This window comes from Medicago sativa, chromosome 3 (assembly GCF_051527215.1).
Source record: "Medicago sativa cultivar Bolivia chromosome 3, Bolivia_mono, whole genome shotgun sequence".
Classification (NCBI taxonomy): Eukaryota; Viridiplantae; Streptophyta; class Magnoliopsida; order Fabales; family Fabaceae; genus Medicago; species Medicago sativa.
The window spans coordinates 28,200,552-28,209,997 of record NC_140751.1 but is presented as its reverse complement, the minus strand read 5'-3'; positions in this window follow the sequence as shown (position 1 = coordinate 28,209,997).

The window sequence follows — 9,446 nt, the reverse complement described above, 5'->3', positions numbered from 1 at the left end:
AAAGGATTGGGATGAGACATAATGTCTCAATGAGTTATACCTAATCCTAGGCTATAGGTAACCTCGGGGAAAACCTAGGGTCACCAGATGTCTACAATACAACCAAACGGTTGATCATACGTGTGTGAAACATGCTTACCTAGACGATTGTGCATACTAGTATCGTCATAAGGATCTTCGTATCTTACTTACAAGTCTTGTCATATTTTTAATGTCATGGCGGTCAAGGGAACCTATGACCGCTACGTCATGATACGATAAACGAATCAAGACCTAAACATAAACCATTCATGACATGGTCTTGAACGGGACGATCGGGGAGGCACTAAGATCGTCGACAGTATATCTTCCTAAACTTGTCATGGCACATAAGCTTACACGTGTCTCATAACATATCATAATCGTATCATATCATATTCATAGCCATTCATTATGTTAGAGGTTTGCGTGTAACAAACAACATTATCTTGGTTCGTTTTACGAATTAATCCCGAGTGGAGTAACCCCGAAAATTAATCCCATGACTTAACCGGTGAAATTCCTATCTGAGGCTAACACTGGTACTCCTCTTAATGTCGTACGGGCCTACCTTGTGGAGCGTATCCCGTCCCCCTTGGCGTGAACCTCTCGTATCCCCCTTGGCGTGGATAACGGAAAGACACGACATGTTCATTTTACTTAGCTTGATCGTACATAGAAGGTTTATACCTAACTTACATGATTGACTACCACGAGTCCGTGATCTACTCGCATAGCGGTAATTCAATAATACTTGATCTTGTGCATACGTAACTTGTATCTAATGTACATACACTACATGATAGCCAACTTGTTCTCGATGATCTACATCGAGGCTCTATGGTTTCACATTCTTAGGGTTATCGCTACCCGAGCAAAATCATGCTTAAACTTTCATAGGCCATTTCTCGTTGTATAGATTAATATTGTCCATGATTTTCATTTTCAAGAATCGTTTGATGTAATGTGCATTGTTTAGATGATGTTTAAGGGTTTTTAGGTTGGAAAACATTGCGAGAAAAAGCCTCGATCGGCACTATAGGCCCTGGTACGAGCCAACAAGCCAAATGGAAAGCTGGGAGGTCAGCCCCAACTCGCCATTGGCGAGTCCTCTCTGGAAGGAATTCGCTATTAGCAAAATATTTCGCTAATAGCGAGTTTCTTCGTGTATGTAGTGCAAATTTTGCATTTTCACCCCAAATTCGTCAAATTTTGATCCTGCAATGCACACTACATGTCCAGCAACTTACATAAACAATAAAATCATCTTGCATGGAAATATTAACATGAACACAACAAGAATTGGCATGGGTATTAGGTTCTACATTCATGAACTAAACATAATTTTACCTTACACTATCACACAAACAAACTCAAGGGTGGAGTATTCTATCTAAAGAACTCACCTTAACATGATTCTTACAATTCCATCAAGCTTCAAGCTTCCCAAATATCAAACCCTAGCTTTGATGTTAGAGCATGAGGAAAGGTTGTGGAAAACAAGCTTGATCCAAATCTCTACATTGCTCCTCTAGTTGTGAAGAAACCACAACATGCACATAATTATCAAGGAGTGAAGATTCATGATGGATTGTTGAAGGGAGAAGGAGAGGGACGGTTCTAGAGAGAAGGAAGAGAGAATTCTTAGCTCTTAAATGTTTAGAGAGAGAAAGTTCCAACACAAATGAATAATCTTGGCTCCAATTCACTTATATACTCCTTATGTGAAAATACTATATGGCACTTGGTCTTTAAACATGTTTAACTCGACACTGATAATTGGATTCGCGTATAAAAACAGACACTGCACCCTAAGGTATTCTCTGTCATAAGTGAATTCCATGAACATTGGTCATCTGATACGTTCAACTGATAAATTCTCTTCGCTGACAAGCGGGATATTACACTTACCAACCATTGCGATTAATACCTGCCATCTTTGGTTCTAGTGATGTCCGATCATACACAATCTAAAGGGTCCGAAGTATACTTCTCTCACCGAAAACCTGTAACACACCCTGACTTAATCCACATATCATCGAATATGATCCTCTTAATCTTGAAAGTTTCCTCAAAATCTATAACTATCTTTAAATACCATAATAGAAACTTATCCTTACTTCATGCTGGACTAGTTACCTCGGGTCCGTAGCCTACCCGCTTAGTAGTAACTAATCGTATAATTAACTTATCAATAACTGGAACACTCAGGATTTGCCTTTCTTCTGGGGTCCTAATGGAACCTAGGTTTCTCCTGCAGTGCTTAATTGCGTCTGAAGCATCTTGTTGTTCATGCACACCCTCAATACATTTTTGCCATAATTATATATGTCTACTGATAGATCGTTGAATCGATACTTCGGGGTGTCCTAGTAGGTCCCCATAACTTGAACACATTCCCATAATCATGAATAATCTCTGAAATTCTTAACTTAGGCGCAGCTTACAAGAATACACGATCTTCCTTACTGAACTTTAAGACTTTCGCCTCCTACTTGCACCGCTTATCTGACAACTCTGTGAAATTCCTGTCTTTTCTCAGAGCCTTAGGAAACTTCCAATCTCGTCTCAAATTCCATACGAAAGAATTCATGGGTAACTTATAAAAATTCAACATGGGGAAAACAAAATCAACACGCTAGTATTCCTGATATTAATAGCAAGTCCCTTAGTTCATATATTCTCATAATTCCCGAATTAGACTACTTGCACTTGAATAACATCAACAAAATTTCAAACTTCTCGTACGGTTCTTTCGACAAACACTGTTGTTGACCTTGTCAACCTTAACTCCTCCAATTGGATCTAACTTTCGAGTAATTCACTTTAAAATGGGTAATTCCCAATAATCATCTCGCCAGGTTCAATGCACTACCCGAAAAACATATCTTATACATGTTCATACTTTAGAATGTCATGCTCTGTTAATTAATAACAATACTTGTCCGATATCTTTCTTTCATGAAAATTTTGAATATTAGCATATGGGTCCTTGGAATGAAGAGATACATAATTTTAAAGACACATTGTGAAACTGAGCCCATGACGGCACTGCAGAACCACAGGACAATTCAATACGTTTTGAAATAGTTGTGCAACTCGCCCCAAGCTCGCTAATGGCGAGTTGGCTCTGAAGTTTGCATGTATTAAGCGAGTTTACTTGCTTATGGCGTGTTTCTTCAGTTTCATAAATGCTAAAGTCACGTTTTAACATAAACCTCAATTCCAAGTCCCATAATACATATCTTACTCTAGGACTCATAAAAATCATTGTACAACAAAATTGTAGCAAGCATCATTATCACTTAACAAGCATGGCACAAGAGGGTATGAATTACAACGTGCAAAACTTAATAATCATGTAGGATCCTTGACCCACATAACGACAATTCTTTCCCTTAATCCAAGAGTGTTGAACTTGAATCTTTAGGACTTCATATCTGGATAAGGCTCGAGTATTGTTACCTTCTCATGAATAGCATCCCTTATTCGGATACCGGTTATTTCACTCGATGACTCGATTGTTACCCAGAGTCGCAAGGATAAACCTTCTGAATCTTATATGTATTTCTCTTGTCTTAGTACATAACTCTTCTTAACCGACTGACAGCTTTTGCGCGTACTTGACATCACCAACTAAGCGACCCGATTACCACACTGGAGATGACTCCAAGCTCTCTTGACTTACTTAGGTAAGGACACATCCATTATAATCTTACCACGCTTTCCATGAACTATTCGAGTTTCACTATTTTCAACTTGATGCTTCAAACTTCTTACTCAATCTTTACCGATCAATCTCCGTTGCGCCACTCTGATTTATCAGCTGACTTTAGCCATAGACATAATATGTTAAGACTAATGGAATTCGCACTCTCTCTACCACATGGTTCTCAACTTCCGGGATCGTTCTTATGAATTCACATGTTCTGACCAAATTGAACAATCTTGTACTTCCCACTACTTTGTAAGGTTGAATCACGTGGTAGACTTAAAATGTATTCATACTACATTCCCTTGGACAGATATTACATATTTATTGGTTGAGCTTACCTCCTGACATAGAGGTACCATACTTAAATTTTCCATTGAGTAATCTCGATCCTTAGAACACGTCATAACTATTAGACCGCTTCTTAGTTTCAAGATAATTTGCAGAGGTTTAACAATCATGGACGCACATAACGCTTCATCACTTAACTTCTTATCTCATGTCCTCATATCCGTGATGTTCTTCCATATACTAGAACTTCAAACTCTTGGTCCCAACTTCTACTTAACTTGACACATTAATTTCTGATGTTACCCTGTACTAGATTGATTTCGTTAATGTTTGCTCATGCCTTTTTCTTTGAAAACATTAAGATGTAATGCATATTAGATACTTGATATTTGAGCGGTCTCATAGTTAGAAAAGATTGCAAATAAAAACTCTGTAAGACACTACAGGACCTCTAGAACTAGCCAAGAACTTCCAAGAAGCTGTGGAACTCGCCTCAAACTCGCCAATGGCGAGTTGCCTCTGGAGGTTTTTGGCTATTAGCGAAATATTTTGCTATTTGTGAGTTTCTTCAGGTCCTACTTTTTAAAATTCATATTTTTGACCTAAAAACCTCAAATTCAAGTTCTTGATGACCACAATACATCTAAAACACATGGAAAACATTATAGGTTCATTGCATGGCAAGCACTAACAACAAATCAATAAAATTCATGGCACAATGGAAACTAATTTCATAATCATCGTAACACTCAACATAAATTATCTCATCATAAGAACTTAACTTCATCCGCTTCCAACAACTTTACTCGTTCCTCTACCAACTCACCTAAGGTTCCAAACATCAGAACCTTGTCCACACTGAGCGTTCAAGTTTATGACTTCATACTTCTGTCGCCGTTCCTGAGAGCTTACTGATTTCATCAACATATGCCGACTTCTCCATTCTGAATTTCTCCTTATCCTGTAACCCGAACTTACGTTCCAGAACATAGTTCCATCCTATGCCATAATCCCGTTCCAGCAACGGCTCTTAAAGAGACCTCGGACCACTCCTTAGATATTCCTGAATCCTTCACCTTCCTACATACTAAAAGCCACTTAACAACTTATCCAATGTTGTCAGGGTACTCTACCTTACCCCTAATAACACTCGTTGTCCCCGGAGGAGACTAACTTCGACTGCTTAGTTCATCGACCACCTTTTGGCACAATTAGATTCTTACCATTACTTGCTCCGAGTTCCTACTTTCTATTTCATCTCCAACACTTACTTCGTTCCTCCTGGGTCCTATTCAGCTCTCAGGCATCTGTTCTAACCGTCGTGTGCTAAATTGAGTTGATCAGGCTCATCCAACAACAACAATTAGAACATTTACCTGGAACCCAATGGTCCCACTACATTAGTTGAAACTTAATAACCCATGGCACGATCTGAATCGACCTGCTCTGATACAAAATGTAACGCCCATACTAAATGTATCTAGAAAGTTTAGCATGTGTATTAGCTTTAGTACTAGATACATTAAAATTTACAACATAAAGACTTCGAATGAATATTATATACAATAATACGCGTTCATACAATTAATAATACAATACTACTCATCCAATACATATTCATGAACACTTGAATCCTTAAGAGAATCTTGCAACTGGTACGAACGAGCCTTTGTTGTTTATCCATCCGGCCACATGCTTGCTAAACCCTGCTAAACCAATCTGTTGATCTGAAACAAAAAGGATTGGGATGAAACATAATGTCTCAGTGAGTTCTACCTAATCCTAGGCTATAAGTAACCTCAGGGAAAACCTAGGGTCACCACGTGTCTACAATACAACCAAACAGTTGATTATACGTGTGAAACATGCTTACCTGGACGATTGTGCATACTAGTATCGTCATAAGGCTCTTCGTATCTTACTTAAAAGTCTTGTCATATTTTACATGTCATGGCGGTCAAGGAAACCTAAGACCGTTACGTCATGATATGATAAACGCATCAAGACATAAACATAAACCATTCATGACATGGTCTTGAACTGGACGATCGGGGAGGCACTAAGATCGTCGACATTATATCTTCCTAAACTTGTCCTGTACATAAGCTTACACGTGTCTCATACCATATCATAATAATGTATCATATCATATTCATAGCCATTCATTATGTTAGAGGTTTGCGTGTAACAAACAACATTATCTTGGTTCGTTTTACGGATTAATCCCGAGTGGAGTAACCCCGAAAATTAATCTCATGACTTAACAAGTGAAATTCCTATGTGAGGCTAACACCGGTACTCCTCTTAATGATCTACATCGAGGCTCTATGGTTTCCCCTTCTTAGGGTTATTGCTACCCGAACATAATCATGCTTAAACTATCATAGGCTATTTCCCGTTGTATAGATTAATATTGTCCATGATTTTCATTTTCAAGAATCGTTCGATGTAATGTGCATTGTTTAGATGATGTTTAGGGGTTTTTAGGTTGGAAAACATTGCGAGAAAAAGCCTCGATCGACACTATGGGCCCCGGTACGAGCCAACAAGCCAAATGGAAAGCTGGGAGGTCAGCCCCAACTCGCCATTGGCGAGTCCTCTCTGGTATGAATTCGTTATTAGAGGAAATATTTCTCTAATAGCGAGTTTCTTCGGGTCTGTAGTGCAGATTTTGCATTTTCACCCCAAATTCTTCAAATTTTGATCTTGCAATGCACACTACATGTCCAGCAACTTACATATACAATAAAATCATCTTGCATGGAAATATTAACATGAACACAACAAGAATTGGCATGGGTATTAGGTTCTACATTCATGAAATAAACATAATTTTACCTTACACTATCACACACACAAACCCAAGGATGGAATATTCTATCTAAAGAACTCACCTTAACATGATTCTTACAATTCCTTCAAGCTTCCCAAAGATCAAACCCTAGCTTCTTGATGTTAGAGCATGAGGAAAGGTTGTGGAAAACAAGCTTGATCCAAATCTTGACATTGCTCCTCTAGTTATGTAGAAACCATAACATGCACATAATCATCAAGGAGTAAAGATTCATGATGGATTGTTGATGGGAGAAGGAGAGGGGCGGTTCTAGAGAGAAGGAAGAGAGAATTCTTAGCTCTCAAATGTTTAGAGAGAGAAAGTTCCAACAGAAATGAATAATCTTGGCCCCAATTCACTTATATACTCCTTATGTGAAAATACTATATTGCCCTTGGTCTTTAAACGTGTTTAACCTCTTTTTTTGGGTACAAAATAATAAGATTAATTTTGATAATATTTAACCTCTTTATGCAAGTGGTAGTAAGGATATATTATAATTTTATATTTTTTCGGGCACATAGTAATATGTTTAGTTAGGGAAAAGAAGAAAAAAATAAACCTTAAAAGGCTAATCTGTCACAATTCAAAAGGCAAGGAAAAAGGACATTAAAGTTTTTTTATTTTATTTTAAAGGATTGTATCAAAAAGAGTTGGTAGTGAAAGAAATACAACGACTTTATTTCAAGGATTTAATAGCTTCCCATAACTTCACTATCCTTCACACTCTCAGAGAAGGAAATTATTGGCAAAGCTAGGAGCTTCGTCAAATGTTGGTTTTCTTGGAACATCTATCCCCTCCTCATGATCTCATCGGCTTGCTTCGTAATGATGCTATGGGAACTTTCTTCCTAAGAGCTTGAGTTCCTGTGTTTTTTTTCCCTGCTTTTTTTTTTCTTTCTGTTTTTTGATATTAGCTTTGTAAACAAAAAAAATAAAATAAGTACAACGAAGGAAAGTACACCAACACTGCGCAATTTACAATTTATGCTATTGGTTTTGTTCATGCATCATCATTGCATCAAAACATTCAAACTCAATCGTAAATTTGTCATTTGAGGTATTAAACTAATTAGGTATGTTTATTAGCAGAAGATGATGGCCAAAAACACCAACACCGCCCAGCAATACATTCTGGACGATCTCCCTTTTTGCATTTACAGTCTTTATCAGTTTTACAATGGTACTTCCAGCGAAGTCTTTTTCCTTCTAATGCCAAGCACATATCTATATATTCAACCAATGCATTAGAACATGAGATAAACAACGAAAGCAAAGAGTGAACGATTTCGAGCGTAAATTAACATGTTTGAAATAGAAAATTTATTCAATCAACTCAATTGATTTCAAACCTGATGTGAACATGAAAAAAGCCAATAAAAATATCATTGTGATAGCAAAATTCCTTATAGTGTTCATCTTGTACAAACTATAGAGTTATAGAGTATATAGAGAGTATAAGGAGATGAATTTGAATTGTGTTGAGAAGTTTGATTAGTCTCCCTATTTATATATTGAGAGATGGCCAATTATATTAAAGAGTGATATGGTTCAACCTAGTACATAAGGAAATATTAAAGAGCAATGATATGGTCCAACCTAGTACATAAGGAAATAAATAAAATATACCTTAATACAAATCAATACGTATCGTTACATTCCAATATAAAACCAAAATCCCCTAAAATAGATATATAAAACTGAAATGTGGAGTAAAATTGTAATTAATTGTCGTTATGTTCATTTATGTGCATGATCTCTTGCTTTGTGCCATGATGATTTCATGATTATTCAATACATATCTTAGACCATCCACAACAGTGCACCCCATATTAGGTGCTTAAATGGGTCCCATGTGTCTATATCATTAATTTTACGGTATTACTTAATAATCACCAATTTTCTCTAACCCAGCACCTCAAAAGAAATTATTAAATAAGTCCCACAAATAATTCTATATTATTAGATTTCAACAAAATTTATTTAATTTATTAAGATTTATTAAATAGGACCAACAAAAAAATGAAGAGATAGAGGGTGCTTCCATAACCACCCTTCTCCACAGGCACCCATATAGTTTACTCCACAATGAGGATGCCTATTTAATGTTGTGTTAAATAGGTTAAGCACCCACCATTGTAGATGGTCTTATCTCCTCTTAAAAAAAAATACATATCTAATCTTAATCTTAAAAGACCACAAATGCAAAACATGTTTTAGAAATAAAAAAATCACACATGTCAAGCTCGAGTCTAATTCTTGCAACGTCACAATAAAAAAGTAAAAAAAAATTATTACCTAATTAATTCTTTATTAATTAACATACATCATATCTCTTCAAGAAAATATTAAAAAAAAATTGATTCATTTCTTTGGAGAAGTCTCGTTCCGTTGTGATTGAGCATTAGAAGTTTGTTGTTTTTGTGCTTAAGTATTGAAAGTATTTTGCTTGTATGCTTGAGCATATGTAATCTTTAGTAATTATAGTGAAAATCACTTGGAAGTGCAAAGGGACTAGACTACTCTGAGATTGTGATTGCTCTCTCTCTCTCTCTCTCTCTCTCTGAAATTCTGACACGTTAGACTTAAGAT